Source organism: Equus asinus, chromosome 3 (assembly GCF_041296235.1).
Source record: "Equus asinus isolate D_3611 breed Donkey chromosome 3, EquAss-T2T_v2, whole genome shotgun sequence".
NCBI classification, from domain to species: Eukaryota; Metazoa; Chordata; class Mammalia; order Perissodactyla; family Equidae; genus Equus; species Equus asinus.
Window position 1 is genome coordinate 122,646,404 of NC_091792.1, and position 23,461 is coordinate 122,669,864.

At 40.5% G+C, this 23,461-nt stretch overlaps 1 protein-coding gene across 13 annotated transcripts in view; it reads left to right on the forward strand.

Moving 5' to 3' along the window:
* The first annotated feature begins 534 nt into the window (after positions 1 to 534).
* FRYL (FRY like transcription coactivator) overlaps positions 535 to 23,461 on the forward strand; it is a 249,723-nt gene continuing 226,796 nt past the window's right edge. For 5 of the 13 annotated variants that reach the window (XR_011502241.1, XM_070505921.1, XM_070505926.1 and 2 more), the window contains exon 1: positions 541 to 774. The gene's annotated coding sequence lies outside the window, so the exon portion shown is untranslated. Of the gene's footprint in view, positions 775 to 23,461 lie in introns of all 13 variants that reach the window. The other 8 variants (XM_070505928.1, XM_070505931.1, XM_070505932.1 and 5 more) reach the window with 4 other exon arrangements.

Genomic DNA, 23,461 nt, shown 5'->3' on the forward strand with positions numbered 1-23,461 from the left:
CCATTCACTAGACCTCATGATGAGGTTCCGCAGGATCCCAGCTCCAGCTCAGGATACATTACTCATTGCAGAAGATTTTGAATTTTTCTCTTCTCTCTTTCCAGCTTTTCCCAACACCGGCTGTGAGGTTTGTCCACGACTCCTCCAACATTTAATGGGAAAGGCGCTTAGAAGAAGGCAAAGTAGGGAGGACTTTGCGGCTGTATTTCTCAAACCCGTAAAGGGAGAGCGATAATGGGTGAGGGGCGTGCAGACTAGCTCCTTCCTTGCCCAATCAGGTGCACAGGAAGATGTCCTTTTACCAATAAAAATAAAGTTCGCTTTCCGGAGGCGGGAGGGTGAGCCTTGACTGCCAGTTCTCCAAAGCAACGATAGAATAGAGGACATAGAGTGATTGGAGGTAGGACCAACCCAGGAAAAGGGGCGCGGTGGGGGGGTGGGGGTAATTCTGAGCGGCGGCTGGACTGGCCAGTGGAGTGCGAGGGTTGCTGTTCCTGTTGTAGTGTTGCTCGCCAATCAGGAAGGCGAGGGAGTGGGCGGGGCGGGGAAGGGGTGGGAAGAGCTCGCAGCACCGCCGGGCGCCCGTCGGGCTCTGGGAGAGAGAGAGAAATCCGGTTAAAATCAGAGTCGGAGGGAGGTTTAACCACAGATCGGTTCCGATCGGATTATTCCTTAAAGGGGACGCGCCATTGTCAAGAGAACGGAGCCTGGGGCCCGAGGGCGGGGACCGGCGGCGCCTGAGGAGCGAGGCAGCTGCACTTGGACTGGGGACGGGTAGGTGTCGCCTGGGGAAAGGCACTTCATTTTACTTTCTCTTCTAGCCCTAGGGGCAGGCGCCGGGATGCCCGCCGACCGGCGGCCGCAGCCCTGGCGGGAGACGGTCGCCGGCCCTTTCGGCTGCCCTTCCTGATGGGAGCCGAGGGGGAGGCGGGCCAGGATGGCTGGCAAGCTGCGCCGCCCGGGCCAAGACTCGTAACGGACGCTAAACCGCGGCGCAGCCCCCGCCTCAACCGAAAAGCCGCCGGAGCGGCAGCGGGTCCTCGGGGAGCGCCGCGCGCCCCGCTCCCCCGCGTGCCGCTGCCTTGCGCGCCCCCTTCCCCGCGCGCGCTCCCTTCTGCTCGCGCGCCGCCTCCTCGCGGACTCGCAGGAGCCGCCCCGCGGAGAGAAAGGCGGCGGCGGCCAGGCGGAGGGAGGTCGGCGCCCACGGTTTCGCCGCCCCAACCCTGAAGCGAGGGCCGAGGAGCTAACTTAGCGCGGCGGCCGGCGGCCCCAGGGCGGGAAGGGGCGCTGGGGACCCCTGGAGCGCGCGGAGTCGCCAGTCCGGCCCAGCATTGTCCCGCTTTTCCTTTGCGCCCGTCTCTCCGCCCACTGCTCGTGGTCGTGGGGAGGGGTGCGCGTTCGGGCGCTGTGCCCGCGCCGCTCCGGGCCGGTCGCGCACCCCGAGACCCGGAGCCTTCCGGAGTCGGCCCCCCGGACGCCGCAGCCGCAGCTGCTGCCCGCCGTCCGGGGCGGTCCGGGCCTTGGAGTGTCTGTGCTGCTCTCGGTCTCCGCTCCGGCGCCGGCTGCCTGGGCGCTGAGCTCCTCCTAGCAACTTTTCTTTGCTGATTGATGGAAGTTGTGGCTTCCGGGCGGCAGGTTCTTTGGGCATAATCTCGTTTCCTGCGTTCTGGAGAGGCTCATTTCAAGGGCGCAATGGTTCTTGATTGCTGTCGTTCCTTTCCTCCCATCCCAGTTTTGTTCCTCGGCACCTGAAATCGCTTGTGTCGTGGATTTGCAATCATATGAGAGCATTAACTTCTCTCAGGCCAAGAAAATTTGAAAAGAACAACAACAAAAAGGCGGGGGCGAGGGGTGGGTATTGCTGATGAGGGGCAAGACTCTACGTAGAGCCGAATTTGCCTTAACCTTTGAACTGTGGAAAGTATTACTTCGACTTACTGGCGGAGGCTCTTTTGGAAGGGGGAAAAAGCAAAACAAAAAAAACCCCAGGTTGCTAGGGCGTATTGGATTAGGAAAAAAACTAGACTTTTGGTAGAAATAAAATTAGTTTGTAAAATACTGTTCTGCCTAGCAGGTATCTTCCGTAAAGTTAATTTCTACTACTGAGACCATAGGTATTATAATTGGTAACAGCAACTTTTACTATTGATAAAACAAAAACAAGTACATGTAAGATTTTTTTTCCATCTTGAGCATTATTGCTCTGCTATACCTGTCAATACTTGCTGAAGTCGTCATATTTAGAAACAGCACATTCCTGGTTAGAGACCTAATATAGAGAAGGAATGTTTTCATAAGCATTCATTTTTGACAGTTTCTTCTTGTGCAGTACTTTGTAGAGTACTTGCATGTGCAAGTTACAGGCCTATAAACAAAGTAGCAGTGGGTGTGTTATTCTGTAGTCTTTCTTTTCTTTTTTCTTTTTTTTTTTTTGCTACTCATTATCAAAAATAGCATTCCATCCTGTCTTTTCTTCCATTTTGAGTTATTTTGTAAAACACTTCTCTAGAAGAGTGAGTTTTGTTGGAACCCTGGCCCAGTGTTTTGTTGTTTTTTAAAGCAATACTAACAACTTTCCAAAGTGTTCATTGATTAACTCACTGTCTAGTAACTTTTTGAGTGGGGTGAAACATTATAGCCTAAATTCAGAGGCTCAGCAACAGCAACAAAGGAGAAACTATACTTGGGCAACTGAAAGCTGATTTCAGATAATAATGTTTGAGAGAGACTCTATTCTTCCTACAGAATTTAGGAAATTTAGACACACAAAACATGTTCTTTTGTAGTAATCTTGATGGTATCTGGCATTGTCACACCTAATATTCCCCCCACCCTCTTTCATCCTCTTCTGTGATAAGGATTGTCAGGCAAGCTTGTGGGCAGAATCTTCCTTTCCATTTTATAATAGAAAGTAGAAGATTTAAACAAGTTTCCAAATTTCTATCTTTGTTTACTTACTAGCTTATTTAAACAATAGAGGAGAGAATTTCTGAACTTTTAAAAGCACATGTAAAGAAAACATTCAGAAAGAATTACCTTTGAAATATCTAGGACATGTTTCCTGGAAAACATGTTTTTTCCTGTGTACTTTTCACATTGTTTTAAACACATTGTCTGGTATGTATACATTGCCAAGTCGTTTCTTGAGTTGTGAACTGTCCTTTGAGATCCTTGGGAACTGGGACTGTCCACCATTTCTGTGCAAATTCAGTGTGTCACCTAGTGCCTTTCTAGTGCCCAATAAATGTATTGTCTTAGGTCTTTGTGACAAAAAAAGATGATGTTCAATAGAGGCTGCTTAAGAGACTTAATTTTTTTTTTTTTTAATAAACACGTTTCTGAACAGATTACACCAAAGAACAGCAATTGGGTTAGTGTCTGGGGAAGATATATTAATCAAGACGCTTTTTGTTCTATACAAAAATGTGATTTTATTGTTTATAGTATCTGTTTCACAGATATCTTTTGTGATATCAATAACTTGTCGCAATTATTAGAACTAGGTTTAATCTGTCAACAACATCTGTTGAGTCTTTATTTAAGGAGTATCATGGAAACATAAAGTAGAAATGGATGATCGCCATTGCTCTCAAAGGTATGCAGTTTAATGAGGAGATGCAAAATTATCATCCATAGGAAAAAAGACAGTGTGTATCTCAGCACAGAAACTGGTGTGAAGTGCCAGTCACACAGGATTCACGCCAAAATGGTAAAGGAATAGTCGAATGAGAGAAGAAACCGAGATGAGGTGGGAAAGTTTTCTTTGCTTTATATAGCAGATTTTGTGATATATTTAAAAATAGATTTTAAAAAAATATGTTTGGGGGTTGGCTGGGTGTATGTTCCCTAACTTGAGCTATTTTTATCTACAAAATATTTTTTGGGGACAGAGCATGTGCTCTGAATTTCAACTATTGTTACCTCACCAGAGAGATCATCCATCTAACCCAGCTCAACTGTCGCCTTTTCTGCAAGCTCTTCTTCTATTCTAGTCATAAGTGATGCTCTTTCCTCTCGCTCCTGTAAAACACTTTGACAGTACAAGCCATACTCTGACTTACAGTATGATTATGTATTTCTTCATTAGATTGTGGACTTTGGTAAAAGCCATTAACAAAAGTTGGACCTCCTCCCTCCCTTTTTTACTGTTGCCTAAAGTATGTGAGCAGTTTTATTAGCCCACCAGTATTCTGTAAAGCCGTAAGCCGTAAAGAAGTTCAAATTATTTTACTTGGGGAAAATGTATATGTATGTTTGAAGGCAAGACCATTTTTTTCCTTATCACCAAAGTTTCACATGCTCATTGCAGAATATTGATGTGAAAGAAATATATAATTTAGAAATTAAAAGTGCCCCCATAACGCTGCCCTTAGCATATTATAACTATTAGTAATGGTTTGGTGTTTATTCTTCCAGTTCTTTCCTTTTCTTTTATTACCTTCAGATAGGACTGCCTTAAACTATCATACTTGAAATTTTTCCTGAAGTAGTTGTTTACTGGGAATGGAGAAAAATAATAGATTTTTACACACTTATTTATTATTAATTTCTCCTGGTTCAGTAATTCTGATTCTTTTACCTTTTCTTGAGATACAAGGCTGCTACCAGTGTGTGTGTGTGTGTTCAAAATATAGCCTTCATAATCATTTCAAAAATTGATCAAAGCCGGGGCCTGGCCTGGTGGTGCGGCAGTTAAGTGCGCACATTCTGCTTTGGTGGCCCAGGGTTCGCCGGTTTGGATCCCAGGTGTGGACATGGCACTGCTTGGTAAGCCATGCTGTGGCAGGTGTCCCGCATATAAAGGAGAGGAATATGGGCATGGATGTTAGTTCAGGGCCAGGCTTCCTCAGCAAAAAGAGGAGGATTGGCAGCAGTTAGCTCAGGGCTAATGTTCCTTGAAAAAAAAAAATTCATCAAAGCCTGTGTCCCTGAACAGTTTACCTGCCTTTACCCTAAACATTTTTTGGAGTACATGCTCTAGGCATAATCTCTTTTCATTTCTTGATTCTCCTCATCTCTAGAGAGCCATTAAAAATTGCTTTGAGGCTGCCAACAGGCACTCTTCATCGTAGCCCAAGGAGGAATGTAGGAAGACATTTGTTCATGATCAAATCATATCCAGAGGTTTTACTCTCACCTCCTGTTGCTCATTTTGAAAAGGGAGCTACAATTTAGGCCAGTGAAGTAGGTGATAAGATTCTGTTGTTCTAGGAGCTACTTTAAGCCAACTCAGAGAGGAAAAAGGTTTTCCAAAGGTTCCTGAATAGAAAGCCCAGCTGTAAGCAGCCAGTTGGCCTAGTCAGCTGAGAAATCTCCATTCGTTCAGCAAATTTTTCTTGAGAACTGCACCTACTCTAAGCACCGTGCTAGGCATTGAGAATAAGATTAAGTCTGTTTCTACCACAAGCTAAGAGCGCCTCTGAATAGGATCCTTAAATAGAGTGGTACATGTGGATTAAAGGTAGTGTAAACAAAGGGCACAGCTAGGTGAATTTATGATTCACTCGTGTTTATTGTTCTGCAAAGCTTTTTCCAAAGTCTCCTAGCAAACGAACCTGGTCTTCCATAGGAGGTGGGTTGGGGTCCAGGGAGCCTTTTAAATTAAATCCGTCCGCTCTAGAATTTTTTTTTTTTTTTTAATTTCAAACACTGCTATTCTTTTGGGGCAAAATATTTCTGAAATTCTGCATACATTGATTTCTTTGTACTCTACAAGGATCATCCATTTCAAAGACAACCATTGTGAGACTACGTCTGTATCCTAGCAGATAATCAGGTAATTCATAGTTTGCTGATAGAGTAGTAACATGTTCTTTTAAACTCAAAATGTTATAATAAATATATTCCTTAATCAGGATTTTCTTTAATGTTATGAAAATAATTATTATTTTGAAAAGTCGCTTGTATAAAATACAGTCTGAAGTATTTTTAACTTTTACACAATAGACTGTGTCGTCATCGTCCCCCCCCTCACCCCTGCCCCTTTGCTCGATCTTTGTATTACTGGGGAAGGAATTGGATTACTAAGAAAGGGACTTTGTAGGACTGTCATTGATGGAATCCACCCAGGCCAGGGAAGAGTCTGACAGAGGGGTAGGTACGGCCTATGGAGTTTGACCGTAAGGCAACAGTTATAATTTGTCAAGTTTCATGAAGAGTTAAGATTTTAAAATGACAGCTTTATTGAGATATAATTTACATACCATAGAACTCACCTACTTAAAGGGCATAATTCAGTGGTTTTCAGCATATTCCAGAGTTGTACATCACTGCCACAATCGATTTTAGAACTTTTTCATCACCCCATCGTCTTCCCCACCTCCCTTCCCAGCCCTGGGCAACCACTAGTCTACATTCCATCTCTGTAACATTTGCCATTTCTGGACATTTCATATAAGTGAAATATAACATTTTAATAAATGTGCATTCCTGTATAAATTGGTCCCTGTAAATGTGTATAAATCCTAGGAGTAGAGAGGGTCTTTTCATGATGTGTGTAGCTCCAAGTTCAGAAATATTTTCTTTAAGAGAGAATTTATATAAATCCTTATTCTACCTATGCCTGGAGAGTAATGGGAAAAGAGATTTTTTTCCCACCGATGAAAATTATAAGACTCATTTTGGTGACACTTCTTTATATTCATTTAATCATTTGGTGACTCTTCAGTAAACATTTTTTTTTTTAAAGATTTTATTTTTCCTTTTTCTCCCCAAAGGCCCCCGGTACATAGTTGTGTATTTTTAGTAGTGGGTCCTTCTAGTTGTGGCATGTGGGACGCCGCCTCAGCATGGCTTGATGAGTGGTGCCATGTCCGCACCCAGGATCTGAACTGGTGAAACCGTGGGCCTCCAAAGCAGAGCAGGCAAACTTAACCACTTGCCACGGGGCCCGCCCCTAAATGGTTTATACCACAAGTTTTGCATGCTGGACTTAAATAAAAGACAGTACTTCAAAAGAAGTTGAAAGTACTTCGTAAGCTCTAATCGTTGCTGAAGATAATGTGATGTTTATCTTATTGGTTGAAACTGTTGTATTGTGCAAATCACCATTTATTTGATAAAAAATAGTGCCTCCTAGGTTGATCATGATGCGCTTGTATTGCTCCTGCACAATGCTGGTGGCCTCGTAGGCACTTAATAAGTGCTTATTGATTGCCTGGTCACTGTGATCATAGATATTTTTACCAGCTCTATGAGTCCTTATTTTCCATCTTGTAATAATAATAGTAGCTAAATTTATTGAGTGCTTACTAAGTAATGTGATAAGTACTTCATATGTACTATCTTTTAAGGTAAAAGGATGCAATTTACTTTTGAGAATTTTCTGTAATTATCTCCATTGATTGTAGTTTCACAAGTTTCTGATCATTTCTTTGTCTTTTTTAGATTATTTTGAACGGCCATTTTTTATCAAACCTCAGGCACTTTGATGCTGATGCTTTCTTGATGTTTCCAAGAGATGTCAACATAAGGTTTTCAGCAACTACATCCTGCTCTTGGATGACAGCATTGTAAGATAACGTCTCTTATTTCGGAGCATCCATACTTTAGAGAGATTAAAGTGTTGTTTTTAAAAAGTGTCTGAGAATTGATGAGAAAGGGTTATTAGTATGTTCACTTACTGCAATACAACCTCATTTTTTTAGGTTATAAAATAGTCATATGTGTGCTTTATTGCCGAATGGATTTCAACATAATATTTCAACTTCTCAGGATTCTTTGTTTTGTTTTGTTCTGTTTTGTTTTTTGGTATGTCTCTTTATTTCACGGTAACCTTCAAATGTGATATAGTTTAGTTCAATACTAAAGAATGCTGGAGAGATCATTTAAAGGCAGTTTGCAGTTTTGTTCTCCATTTAAAAATCTAAGATGGATTATGCTGTCTATAGCACTGGTAAAAAGATAGTACTTTGGTGGTTCCATTCGTGTGTCTGGGGTGTGAATGAACTCATAACCATTTATTTGCAGAAGAAACTCCAGCCATTAGTCTCCTTGGTCAGCAGTATACAGGCCACCCTATTTTGTTCATGTGTTGGCAAAACCATTCTTTTGTAAATCATGTGTTGTTTTGGGGTCGATTTGCTCTTTCCTTTACTGTTAGTTGTGTCTCTCTGTGTGCTCTCATTACACCTACCTGTAGAGGTTTCTTTGTTTTCTAATTTGATGTTTTCACTGTGCTATGAGAAGAGAACCCATAGCTAGCACACTTGTTGAATGGTCGATCAAAATGATAGAAGGTTCTGAGTGAGGAACCACAGGACTTCCTGTGCATGGAGCTTTAGTGCTAGGCCCTTGTTATGTTGGTTTTTACTGCTTAGAGGACTCTTTCTTCTTTCCTAGTTTTGGGCTCTGTTTGAGGTAGGTGATGTTTCTGGAAAGCAGAAGGGGGTGTAACAGGGTGGTATAATTACCTTGTGGATGTTTAATTTCCCTTGAATAATGGACCTCTTAAAATTCTGTCTTATTAAGTCTTAACTCATGTAGATGGAAAATAATTCTTTCTTGGATGTCTTGATATTCTACTTCTTGCAAGAACCATCACAACCCCCAAGCTTGTACACTAGGATACTTGTATGCGCTGGTGTATTGTTTGTTGCAGTACAGAACGTAATCTTAATTTTCGTGAATAGAAATTAGAAGCCTTAAAGAACTGTGAGGTTGCCTGTAAAGTAGCCACATATGCCTGGTGTCTAGATATTTATATTTAAACTGGTTCTTTTGGTCATCTATTTTCTTTGAGGTAAAACTGTCTTTGTAGATGCCCTTTTCTTTGTTTGTGTTGATGATAACTTAGACTATGTCTTGTATTTAGTGTTTTTGGCAATATTGAACCCTTAGTACACTTTGAATAAATACTGGTTCGAGTTTTTGTCGTGCGTTTCTTTAGGGTTGCTTCACTCTTTCCTGTTGTGGAGCTCATGGAGTTACAATGCTTTGAGAGCTGGAATGTCCTGGGGAAAGATCTGATACAATGCCTGCATTTTGTAGATGAGGATGAGATTGGGACTTGTTTAAACTTGAATAGAATTGAGTTCTTTTTGATTCTTAGTGCAGTGTTTTTCGTCTTCTAGTATATGCTTCCCCAAGTAAAATTTTTAAGAGGTGGGTAGAATCTTAGACTTCTGTAGCCTCTATAACAGAGGTCTGGTCTGCAAAAATTTTATGTCACACCCAGCAGTATAAAAAATTGTGTCTGCATTCCCAAGATACGTTTGTTTAAAAGTATATACTACATATTTTGTACATAATGAGACATTAACAAAAAATGAGATAACGATGAAAAACATTTTAGAAAACTTTAAAATGTATTAGTTCCATGTTTTTGATTCCACTTTAAATGGTAATTTTTAAAATTAGATAAGTATGACTGAATGTCATCCCTTAAAAAAACTTTTTATTTTAAAATAATTATAGACTCACGGGAAGTTGCAAAAATAGTACAGGAGTCCTGTGTAATCTTCATGAACATCCCCTTGTTGTAATATCTTATATGACATATTAATAACAATGTTAAACCAGGAAACTGACATTGGTCCAATACTGTTAAGCAGCCATATTCGGATTTCATGGTTTTTAGTGCACTCATTCATGTGTGTGTGGGTACAGTTCTATGCAATTTGATAGCATGTCTAGTTTCATGTAACTACCACTACAATTAAGATACAGTTCTGTCACTACCAAGAAACTCTCATGCGGCTCAAGGTCCCCCCCTTCCCCAACCTCCCCATCCCTATTAACTGGCAGCCACTAATTTGTTTTCCATCTCTATAACTGTGTCATTCAGAGAATGTTACATAAATGGAATCATTCTGTACATAGCCTTTTGGGACTGACTTTTTTCACTCAATACAGTGGTATAGAGAACCATCCAAATTCTCGTGTATTATGTACTATTATGTATTAAGTACTTATGTAGTAGTAGGTTCTCTCTCTTTATTGCTGAGTAGTATTCATTGTATGGATATATCACAGTACACAGTTTAGCTATTCACCTGTTGAAGAACATATGAGTTGTTTCCAGTTTTTGGCTGTTATGAATAAAGTTGCTGTAAACATTCATGTATAGGTTTTTGTGTAAACATAAGTATTCATTTCTCCAGGATCAGTGCCCAAGAGTGCAATTGCTGGATTATAGTGTAAGTGTATGTTTAGTTTTATAAGAAACTGCTTGACTATTTTCCAGAGTGGCTGTATATTTCCACCAGCAATGTATGGAAGATCCAGTTTCTCTATATCCTTACCAGAATTTGGTATTTTCATTATTTTTAAATTTTAGCTATTCTAATGGTGAATGTAGTAATATCTCATTGTGGTTGTAGTTTGCCTTTCCCTAATGGGTAAATTAATTGTTTCCCTAATGAGCAAATTGGGTTGTTTTTCATTGTTGAGTTTTGAGAGTTCTTCATATATTCTAGATATAAACCCTTTGTCAGGTAGGCAGTTTGCAGAAATTTTCTTCCCATCCATAGCTTTTCTTTTCTTTTCTTTCCTTCTGTTTTTTTGCTGAGGAACATTGGCCCTGAGCTAACATCCATTGCCAATCGTCCTCTTTTTGCTTGAGGAAGATTGTCGCTGAGCTCAAATCTGTGTCAAGCATGGTTTGATAAGGAGTGTGTACGTCTGCACCAGGATCCCAGCCTATGAACCCAGGCTGCTGAACCGGAGCACATGAACTTCACTCTACACTACCGGGCCGGCCCCCATAGCTTATCTTTTCATCCTCTGAACAGGGTCTTTTACAGAGCAAAAAAGTTTTAAATTTTCATGTAGTGCATTCAATTATTTTTTTCCCTTTTTTAAAATTGTTCTTATGGTGTCATGTCTATGACCTTTTCATCTAGTCCTATGTCTTGAAGGTTTTTTTCCAATTTTTCTTCTAAAAGTTTTATGGTTTTACATTTTACAAGGTAATCACTTTCTTACCTTACAATTTTTGATAAAGCACCGTTACTGGTAATAAAGTAGTTGTCAGCTCTACCGTTTTCTTGCTGGCTTGTGTTTTGCTTTATTTATGTTTAATGTGCCTTTCTTTGCAAAAATCTTTAAAAAATCTATTTGTGGGTGATGTCATAATTCTGATGATAACTGCAAATCTGCTCTCTTGGGCACATGTAAGTTGTAGGGTATTGCAGTATGCTGAAAGTGAGCAGACAAGTGGGGACATCACAACCAACCTCCCCAGAGTGTGCAACGGCCACCTTTCCATTAGGAGACCTTTACCTACTGTAATATTGTGTGTGTTCAGTGTCACAGAAACCCTTCTGAGTATTTTAAGATAGAAGAGACTTAATGCAGGGTATTAAGGGCTTACAGAATTGTTAGAAGATCCTGACAGCAGGTTTTAGGGTGCCAATACCGAAGTAACCCACTAGGGTAGCTCTGCTGGAATCCAGAGCTCGTGCCACCTCCGTTGCTGTTGCACGTGCCTCCAGATGCTGGAGAGTCTGTAGGACAGACCCATAGCTGCAGTCCAGAATTAGGAAGTCAGATCCAGAAGCCTCTGCTGCTGCTGCTGCCACCACAGTGCTTCTCGTCACCGAGAAGCTGGAGGATGGACATTGGAATGATGCTGTAGAGAAATCGCACATTTCCACAACTGTGCTTGCCCCTCCAACAACTGAAAAGGTGCCTTTCAAATTGCCTGTAGGTAGACTGGAGGTCAGGAGAGGCAGTCTGTGGGATCCTGCATACTTCACATAAATGCCACGAGACTGAAGCAGCCTGACGCAGGATCAAGAGAAGCTGCTGGTATCAATCTCACATACTGAATATTAGTAAAGCTCAAATTTCAAGTTTAAGGTAACGCATATGTATAATCTGCTAGTATTTTCACTCTCTTGGCTTGATTAGCCCACCTCTGAGCAGTGCATGCACTTGTTCCACTTTGAACTTCATACATTTCAAATGATTAAGTAGTAGGAACATAGTAGGTCTGGTATGATTTTTCAAAAATTTTAAATTTATCTTAATATCTCCCAATTTCTGAAACCATATTTTTCCTTTTTATAAGTAAATACAAGTATAAAATGTTATTGTTTTGGGAAACCCTCATTAAATTCTGCCAACGTTATTCTTCGCTTACTGCTGGCACCCGAGCCTTCTCTCTGTCTAGCACCTGTGTTTTCCCCGGCTCACCCTGGAGAACAACGTGGAAGAGGTGGGCTTTCTTGTAGAACTCTTCTCTGATGCCAGAGGCTCTATAGCCAGCGCTCATCACTACTTTGGTATCTTTTTGTCAAAAATAAAGTTTGGTTTGTTTTATTGCATACTTTGGATTTTATTCCTGGGTGTAGCAAATTTCAGCACAAAACCAAAAATGAGACATACAGATATCCTTGCAAAGACTGGTTTTATATGGCCTGTGTTGGCAATTGATTTAAAAGCAATAAAATAAGTTGTACGAAAAATTTTGAGTTTGTGTTCATCTGCACTTTTCTAGTGAGAGGTCCATAGATTCTTCAGATTCTCAAAGCGGAGGCTGTGACCCAGGAAAGATTAAAAGTGGCTGCTCCAGGGGAGTAGGTTCAATCAAGATAGCTGCCAGAGATTTAATACCAAGACTTCTGCAGTCAGTCACAGACCCCATCTCTGATCTCCATCCTTTTTTCAGGACATAAAAAGAAAATTATTGTTACCCCAGTGCTTGGGGAAGAGCCAAGGAACATCATAAGAGTTGATTATTAGATGAGAAGGGATGCCTGGAAGTCAATTATATCATCCCAATAATTGCTTTTTAAAAAGGATACATTCCCATATGGTTTATGGGATCCTGAAAAATAATGGATTATTTGTGTCAAGATATATTAAAATGTTGATAATCTCTTATCCAATCTATTAGACTTTGGGGAGTTTATCTGAATGCTTGAAATAGCTATAAAAGTAATTTATGTGTTCAAATCTGGAACCCAAAAATGTATACTTTAGGAAGGAATCTATAAATTTAAACTCTATAATTCATCTAAAATTGTTGAGCTGATTCAGAGATACATAAATGCGTTGGATTTTCACATCTGATATGTCACCTTTTCACATAATTTTGCCTTATTTCTTAACATATGACTTCACCAAAGCCTAAAAGGAAAGTGGCATGGTGTGTAGAGATTTCAAAACCATTTCTTTAAACAAAATCATGCCCTGAAATCTCAAATATCAAGTGATGAAAGGAGAGACGGTTTTGTTTGAAGTAGGGGGCAAGAAAAGCCGTACGTTTTGTGCATTCCCCCTCACTCCAGTGCACAAACACACACATGAATAGGAAGAGAGCGGTGAGGGTTAGAAACAGGCCAGTGGAGTCTGTGCCAACTGAATGCTGGTTCTGCTGACTCAGTTCCACAAACACGTACAGTAGCATCTCCTGTAAGCCCAGCACTTTGGGGTCGGTTATTTGGAGTCTCTAGAAGTGCCATGGGTAGCCTCAGATTCCTCATGTATGAAACATGTAAAACATGATTTCTCTCATAGAGTTGTAAGGATTAAATAAAAAGATGTTGCTATAAAAATCTCAAAATATTATTTCAAACCTGGGATGATCTACTCTGAGTTCATTGTGTTTTATGTGCTAAAAACATTGATTATGATTTCATTTTAAAGGAAAGTATTACTGGGGCTCACAAAAGACAGTTAGGTTAGACTAACCTTAGTTCTTTTTAGATAGGATTGTTAGACTGTGGGTCAAGAGAATGCAGAAGAAACGGCATAAGCGGATTTCAGCCAGACATTTTGTAACGTTTCTTTCTGTTGACAAGGGGGAAGAGTATGGGCTGACTGACCACTCAATTAGGTGGAAATGTGATTGGTTCACTAGCACCTCCAAAAATTAATAAACAGCGAATTGATAACAACTGGAGACAAATTTCTAGTGACATGCTGAAGGTCGCTGTCCATATTTTTGGAATGATGTGAATGAAAACATTGATAACTATGCTTGTCAAATTTTTGGATGAAATGAAATTTTTAGGGATAACTTTTGAAAATAATATTGCTGACTGCAAAGGTGGGCGGAGGCTAACAAGATCTTTTAATGGCGCTTGATGGGAAGGTCCTATATATGGGTTCAGAAAACAGCCACATAATTATAGCGGTGAGGGAGATGCAGTTAAACAACTTAGGTGTCTTTCTTACTGTAATAAACTCAACGTGGATATAAAATGTATTGTGACTACTGCAAAGGCTTCATAGAACCATTGTCTGGACTAATAGGAGGAAGAAGTTCAGAAGGGAAGTGTGTTAGTCTTACTTTGTTCTGTATTATCCAGATTATACCTGGAGTATTGTGTTGGGTTCTGGATGTCACATTTGAAAATGAGCCAGAAAACAGAAAATGTGTTGGCGAGGATATGGAGAAGTTGGAACCCTCATGCCTTGCTGGTAGGGATGTAGAATAGTGCAGTTGCTATGGAAAACAATTTGGTGGCTCCTCAAACAGTTAAACCTAGAATTACCATATGACCCAGATATTCCACTCCTAGGTATATACCCAAAAGAATTGAAAATAGGTATTCAAACAAATACTTGTACATGAATGCTCATTCATAGCACTGTTAACATTAGCAAAAGGTAGAAATAACCCAATTGTCCGTTAACTGATGAATGGATAACCAAAATATGGTGTATTCATACGATGGAATATTGTACAGCTGCAAAAATGATAAATGCTACAAAGTGCATGAAACTCAAAAACATTATGCTAAGTGAAGGAAGCTGGACACAAAAGATCACATATTGTGTGATTCTATTGATATAAAATAGCCAGGACAGTTAAATCTATAGAGACATAAAGCAGATTAGTGGTTGCCAGGGGCATGGATAGTGGGGAGTGACTGCTTAATGGGTGCAGGTTTCCTTTTGGGGTGATGAAAATGTTATGGAACTAGATAGAGGTGTTGGCTGCAAAACATTGTGAATATATTAAATGCAATTGAATTGTACACTTTAAAATAGTTAATTATATTTTATATGGGTTTTACCTTAATTAAAAAAAGGGTCAGTATATATAAATCAATTGAATAGTATTCAGTCCAGAAATGAATGAACCCTATGATTAATTGATTGATATATATATGTGTGTGTGTGTGTGTATATATATATATATAAATTTTTTTTGACAAAGGTGCCAAGACAATTCAATAGGGAAAGAATAATCTTTTCAGCAAATGGTACTGAGACACTTGGATATCTATGTGCAAAAGAGCAAATTTGACCCCCTTTCTCATACTGTACACAAAAACTAACTAAAAATGGCTCATAGATCTAAATGTAACAGATAAAATTATAAAATTCATGCAAGAAAATATGAGTAAATCATAGTGACCTTGGGTTAGGCAAAGCCTTCTTAGATATGACAATAAAAGCACAAGCAACAAAAAATAAAATAAATTGGACTTCATCAAAATTCAAAACTTTTATGCCTCAAAGGACACCTTCAGAAAGTGAAACAACAATCCACAAAATGGGAGGAAATATTGGCAAGTCATATCTAATAAGAGACTTGTATCTTAGAATATATAAAGAATTCTCACAACTCAATGATAAAAAGATAACCTAATTAAAATGGTGAATAAATTGGTGAATTTTATGGTATATGAATTATATCTCTATACAAACTGTTATCAATAAGTCATGTGGAATATGTTTACAAATTTCCAGTCTTAGAGCATTCAAAATTGAAATCCTACTCTTTTTTGCTGCTTCTCTTTTTCTCTTTTGCTCTCCCTGACTCCATCTCCCAACTTGTATCAGCTGTACCTTTTACACTAGCAAGGCTAAAAACATTTACATTCTCTTCTGTAAATTTAATGAGGTCTTTGGTGCTTTGTTTTATGTTGGTCCTACATCTTTTAATTGTGCAGATATTCACTGCAGAGCAGAGTAGTGAGTTACGATTACGTTGCCTTCTCTGCATGCCAGTGCCATGACCCCATGCCAATGGAAGGATGATGTTCTTAGTATCAAAGACAAATGGATTTTCTTTTCCTGTAATTCATCAGTTACTCAAAATCATGTCATATATACATTTTTTTCACATTTGAACAATGACTTCCTTGAATAGCTCTTTTGTTTTTCCTGATGTATCATGTTGGTTGTTTTTGGCAGCATTTGACAGAATATCCAACCACAGGTGACATATTCGATTGTCCTGACCTTTCTCTTATTGCCAGTGGCTGCTGTAGCTCCAGGCATGTTTTTCTTAGTTACTGCAAGGCAGGAAGAAGGGGATAGCATGGGTGTTGCTTCTTTCGGCTCTTCCCCCTCTTAAAACATGTTTTTGAAAAAATTTAAAATTTATTGAAAAGTTGTGAAAATAGTAATATGAACTCTTGTCTTTCACCCAGATTCATCAGTTATAAACATTTTGCTCCATTTGCTTTTTCCTTTCTTTATCTTTGTCTATCTAGATCTAGAGTAGTTTTTATTTTGGTGAATCTTTTGAGAGAAAGTTGCAGAGATCATCACTCTTTACTCTTAAATCCTTCACCACTTACCACCTAAGAAAAGGACTTTTTCTCATGTGATGCTGGAATGATGATCAAGTTCAGGAAATTTAATGTTGTTAACTGTCACAGATTGAGTTCTCTGGGAAGCAGCTGCTGAGCCAGAATTAGGATGACACAAAAGTAAAGGGAGGAAGCAGGGTTGGGCAGGTAGAGCTGTCAGATTGTGATGATACCCTGTCTGTTGGCACAAGGAGCAGATCTGGAGTCAAGATTGTTCGTTAGAGGAGTTCCGTGTTGGCACGTACCTTTCCTTTCTCACTTATGGGCTGGGAGCTTTCCAGGGAACAATGAGACTCTCTTGAAAGCTGAAGCCAACTCCGATGAAGCTAATAGCTTAACCACATTCCTCACACCTGGTGGTGAGTTTTGGATGTGAGTGGTACCTCTCCATGTCTACCACAATACAATACTATTATCTAATATACAGTCCCTATTCAAATTCACCGTTTGCCCTGTAATGTTCCTTTAGCAAATTTCCCCTGATGAGATCTCTCTTTTTATCTTGGAGGAAAATCTTTTAAGAAGCTCCCCAGATGACTTTCCTGTATGTCTCATTGACCTGAACTGAATTGCTTGTCCACAATGGGACAGGAGCAGTTGCTCAGGCCAGTTGCTGGCAAAGGAGAATGGGATTTCCAGGCTTAGTCTAGACATGTAGTGATTCATCTCATGGGTCTGGGAGAGGGGCTACCTTTTCTAATCATGTGCGTCTCACCTGATACCTTAACAAAAAAAGAAAAAAGTTAGTTTTCTTGAGCGAGGAATAAGGGACTGAAGCTGTGGATAGTCAATCAGCAGCAGTCTGCTGGAGTTTTCTGGTGCATGTCTTCTTCTTTTATTGAGAAAAGAGACATATGCCTTCCTGTCATTAAACCAGCTTCTTAGTTATTCTGTCTTTTGAACGGAATCCATTCCTTTCTTCCTTTCGTGGAGTTCACTAATTTTCTGTTTTAGTAGGATGAATTATTGTCTAGTCCTGCTGCACAGCTGCCATCCCGGGACTTCTTTTTCATTTCACTCTTGGATCGTTTCCACTATTCCTTGCGTTCTCACATCTATTTTATTGGTTTTCGTTCTTGTTCGCTAGTGTCTGAACACGTCTTTATACTGCCTTCTCACTTGATTGATCATTTGGATATAAAAATCTAGGTCAGAATTATTTCACTCTGGAAATTTTTGAGACAGTCTCTGTCTTCTACCACTGAGAGTTTCAGATTTTGGTCTGATTCTTTTTTTTTTTTTTTTTTGAGGAAGATTAGCCCTGAGCTAACTGCTGCCAATCCCCCTCTTTTTGCTGAAGAAGACTGGCCCTGAGCTAACATCCATGCCCATCTTCCTCTACTTTATATGTGGGACACCTACCACAGTGTGACGTGCCAAGTGATGCCATGTCTGCACCCAGGATCTGAACTGGTGAACCCCGGGCCACCAAAGCAGAACAATGTGAACCCAACTGCTGTGCCACCAGCCCGGCCCCTTTAGTCCAATTCTTAACTCTTGTTTTTTCCTCAGATCATCTTGGTGGTTATGAAATTTCACATGATTTGTCTAGATTTTTTTTTTCATGAAACAGAAGGTAGGTCACTTCCTCTCATTCATTTCTCACCTGTCTCCCTGTCTTATTTTGTACCTGTACCTTTTTACTGGTCTTACTTCTTTTATTCTGGGTGATTTTAACATCAACAATGTGGATGGTTCATCCACTACCCTTGATAATACCTCTGACAGATGCTGCACCTGTTAGTCATTCCTCTTTCCTTGCTAAGAGAAGCCCAGGTCTGCTCAGGTATTCAGTGCTCATCTGCTTCCTCAACTCCTCCCCAGCCCAAAGAGGCAATTTGTGCATGTTGCTCAGCCTAAATTCAATTGTGTTAGTTCTGTTCTCCTGGCCAGTGATTGTTTTTTGGCATGGTGACACGTCAGAGAAAGTCTCCTGGGAGTCTGGCTTCCTTCACTTTATGAAGACACACTCCTTCTTCTGGATGTGGTCAAGTAAGGGCATGACACTTAGAGCTGTTGCAGCCATCTCGGGTCATTGAGAAGAAACTGAGATGATGAATGACCTTCAACTCAAAATTGTCTGAAATTGAATTCCTAACCTCAAGTCCTCCCTTCCCCAAATTTTTCACTCCATCTTTCCAGTTGCTTAGGCCAAAAGTCTTGCCATTATCCCTAACTTTATTCTTTCCCTCATAGCCTATATTCTATTTGTTAGAAGACCCTGTAAGCTCCCTCTTTAAATTACGCTTACAGGGGCCGGCCCCATAGCCGAGTGGTTAAGTGCGCGCGCTCCACTTTGGCGGCCCAGGGTTTTACTGGTTTGGATTCTGGGTGCGGACATGGCATCGCTCATCAAGCCACACTGAGGTGGCATCCCACATGCCACAACTGGAAGGACCCACAACTAAAAATACACAACTATGTACCAGGGGGGCTTTGGGGAAAAAAAGGAAAAATAAAATCTTAAAAAAAAAATTATATTTACAATCTCACTACTTTTTCCTGTTTATACCACTACCATCCTGGTCCAAGCCACTACCATTTCTTGCTGGGTTACTGCAATAGAGCAGTGCCTTTCCAGGGAATTTATGTAGGGCTCCAGTAGACAGACCGGTGGATCACCAATAGGCCACTTTTGACGTCAGATTCACTTAGGAGGATATGGGACAGGAAACACAGCTTACCCGCAGGGAGGCATCAGATGTTCTCTTTCTTTGGGGTCCTCGTGGCAGTCCACAAAGAGAACAGCCAGAATTGTTCTCTATGACTCTCCTCTCCTTCCAGATGAAGCTTGGCTGTTAGTAATGAGGCTTACATGAGTGAGTATGTAATTAACCTGGCTTAGGAACCCCATGTTCCACAAAAGCCATTGTCTTGTATAACAACCCATGAGCATAGTTTCCAGGATCCCTACAAGGTGCGTGCCCAATTACAAGAGTCACCACACTAAGAGAAGCACAAACTTGTGGCCACTCACCAGGTGTTTAAAGTTCCTCTCAGTTCCAAGCAATTTACCAATAGGTCATTTTTACCGTAAGCAGTGTTGCCTAGTAACACAGCTGACATTCTGCCTGTATGGTTTCCAGGGGAACAGAGCTAGAAAGTTAACTGAATCCAAGAGCAGTTTCTTATGCTGGAAGACAAGGGTTTTGCTAACACTTCAGTCACAAATAGCCTCCTCCTGAGAGGTCCCCTGCTTCTGTGCTTCCCCCCTACAGTCTGTTCTTTATACAGTAGCCAGACAATCCTTTCAAATGTACCATGCTCATGTTACTCTTTCTGCAAACCCTCTAGTGGCTCCCCAGCTCATTTAGAGCACTGTTGTCTACAGGCCCCACCTGAGTTGGCCCCTAGCTACCTCTCTGATCCTTTTTTCCTAGTACTCTTTCTCTCGTTCATCTGCTCTAATCGCCCTGGATCTTGCTCTAAGGTGCCAGGCATGTTCCTGCCTTAGGGTCTTTGTGTTGGCTCTTCCCCATGGCTGGAACACTCCTACTCCTGGTGTCCACTTGGCTGACTCTCTTTCTTTCTTCCAGCTTTTGTCTCATTGATTTTTCTCTATTAATTTCATGTTTTCACTTTTATTGATTTCTGTTTGATTTTTCTTTTCTTTCTGTCCTTTCTTTTGAGGAAGATTAGCCCTGAGCTAACATCTACCACCAAGCCTCCTCTTTTTGCTGAGGAAGATGGGCCCTGAGCTAACATCCGTGCCATCTTCCTCTACTTTATATGTGGGATGCGTGCCACAGCATGGCTTGACAAGTGGTGTGGAGGTTCGCTCCCAGGATCTGAACCAGCGAACCCTGGGCTGCCGAAGCGGAATGTGGGAAGTTAACCACTGCACCACTGGGCTGGCCCCCTGTTTAATTTATATTATTTCTTTTCCTTATTTTGCATTTAATTTGCTCTTTTTTTTTTTATTTTCCTAAAGTGGAAACTTAGATTGATTTTTAGATCTTCTTTTCTAATATATGCATTCAGTGCTATAAATTTCTCTCTAGGCATTGCTTTTGCTGCATCCCACACATTTTGATAAGTGGTATTTTCATTTAGTCAAAATATTTTTAAATTTCTCTTGATTTTTTTTTCTTTGACCCATGTGTTATTTAGAAATGTATTGTTTAATCTTCATATATTTTCGGATTTTCCAGTTGTCTCCCTGTCATTGATTTCTAGTTTAAGTCCATTGTCATCTGAGGAGACACTGTATGATTTCTATTCAATTTGTTAAGGTGTATTTTATGTCCCAGAATGTGGTCTGTCTTAGTGAATCTTTTGGGGTGAGCTTGAAAAGAATGTGTATTCTGCTGTTGTTTAAAGATTGGCACCTGAGCCAACATCTGTTGCCAATCTTTTTTTATTTTTAAATTCTTCTCCCCAAAGACCCCCAGTACATAGTTATATATTCTAGTTGTGAGTGCCTCTGGTTGTGGCATGTGGGATGCTGCCTCAGCATGGCCTGATGAGTGATGCCATGTATGTGCCCAGGATCCGAACCAGTGAAACCCTGGGCTGCCTAAGTGGAGTGCGCGAACTTAACCACTCGGCCACGGGGCTGGCACTCTGCTGTTGTTGAATGAAATAGTCTATTGATGTCAGTTATATCAAGTTGATTGATGGTGTTGTTGAGCTCAGCTAAGTCCTTATTGATTTTCTGCCTGCTATATCTGTCCGTTTCTGACAGAAGGGTGTTGAAGTTTCCCACTATAACAGTGGATTCATCTATTTCTCCTTACAGTTCTGTCAGTTTTTGCCTCACGTATTTTGATGCTCTCTTGTTAGGCATATACACGTTGAGGACTCTTGTTGTCTGCCTTGGAGAACTGACTCTTTTACCATTATGTATGATTCTCTTTATCCTTGATAACTTTCCCTGCTTTTAAGTCTGCTCTGTATGGGATTAATAACTACTGTATCTTTCTTTTGGTTAGTGTTAGCATGGTGGATCTTTCTCCATCCATTTACTTTTAATCTATGTGTGTCTTTATATATAAAGTGGGTTTCTTAGGTAATGTAGGTGGGTCTTGTTTTCTATCCATTGTGACAATCTTTGTCTTTTAATTGGTTCATTTAGACCATTGATGTTCAAAGTGATTATTGATATAGTTGAATTAATATCTGTCATTGTTTTCTATTTGTTGCCCTTGTTCTTTGTTCCTTTTTTCCCCTTCCAATCTTTTTCTGCCTTTTATGACTTTAATTTGACTATTTTATGTAATTCTGTTTTCTTTCCTTTCTTAGCATATCAATTATACTTCAGAATTCTGGGTGGTTTTTCTTTTCCCCCTCAACATTTTAAATATTTCACTCTACTCTGTTCTTCCTTGGATGGTTTCTGAGGAGAAGTTGGATGTAATTCTTGTCTTTGTTCCTCTATAGGTAGGGTGTATTGTGTCATGTGTATGTGTGTTTGTGTGTGTGTCCCAGCTTCTTTCAGGATTTTTTTTTTTTTTTTAAGATTTTATTTTTCCTTTTTCTCCCTAAAGGCCCCCAGTACATAGTTGTATAGTTTTAGTTGTGGGTCCTTCTGGTTGTGGCATGTGGGACGCCACCTCAGCATGGCTTGATGAGCAGTGCCATGTCCACGCCCAGGATCTGAATTGGCGAAACCCTGGGCCGCCAAAGTGGAGCGTGCGAAGTTAACCACTCTGCCAGGGGGCTGGCCCCTTTTCTTTATCTTTGATTTTAAATATGATATGCCTGGGTGTGGGGTTTTTTTTTTTGGTATTTATCCTGCTTGGTGTTTTCTCAGCTTCCTGGATCTGTGGTTTTGGTATCTGATATTAATTTGGGGAAAATTCTCAGTCATTTTTGTTTCAATCATTTCTTTTGTTCCTTTCTCTCTTTCTTCTCCTTCTGGTATTCCCATTATCTATGTTACATCTTTTATAGTTGTCTCACAGTTCTTGGCTATTGTTCTGTTTTTTTTCTGGTGAGGAAGATTTGCCCTGACCTAACATGCATTGCCAGTCTTCCTCTTTTTTTGCTTGAGGAAGATTAGCCCTGAGCTAACATCTGTGCCAGTCTTCCTCCACCTTGTATATGGGACACCTCCACAGCATGGCAGACGAGTGGAGCAGGTCCACGCCTGGATCCAAACCTGTGAACCCAGGCTGCCGAAGTGGAGCATGTGAACTTTAACCACTCAGCCGTGGGGCTGGGCCCTGTTTTGTTTTTTCCCTTGGTCTTTTTTCTCTTTGCTTTTCAGTTTTTTGTTCTTCTTTTTTTTTTCAGATTTCTATTGAGATATCCTCAAGCTCAGAGATTCCTTCCTTAGCCATGGCCAGTCTACTAATAAGCCCATCACAGGCATTCTTCATTTCCGTTACAGTATTCTTGATCACTAGTGTTTCTTTCTTTTTTTTTTTTTTTTGAGGAAGATTAAGCTTAAGCTAACATCTGTTGCCAATCTTCCCCTTTTTGCTTGAGGAATGTTGTCTCTGAGGTAACATCTATTCCAATATTCCTTTCTTTTATGTGGGATTCCGCCACAGTGGGCTTGACAAGTGGTGCTAGGTCCATGCCTGGGATCCGAACCTGCGAACCCAGGACCGCCAAAGTGGAGCATGCGAACTTAACCACTATGCCACTGGTCCTGCCCCTACTCGTGTTTCTTTTTGATTCTTTTGTAGAATTTCCATCTCTCTGCTTGCATTTCCCATCTTTTCTTGCATGCTTTCTGCTTTATCCTTTAGAGCCCTTAACATATTAATCACAGTTGTTTTGAATTTCCAGTCTGATAATTCCAACATCCTGCCATATCTGAGGTTGGTTCTGATGCTTGCTGTGTCTCTTCAAACTGTGCTTTTGTCTTTTAATATGCCTTGTAATTTTTCTTGGTAGTTGGACATGATGTACCAAGTAAAAGGGACTGCTTTAAATAGGGCTTCAGTAATGTGGTGGTGAGATGTTGGGGCAGAGGAGGCAGTCTGTAGTCCTATGGTTGGATCACAGTAGTTTAGTCAGCC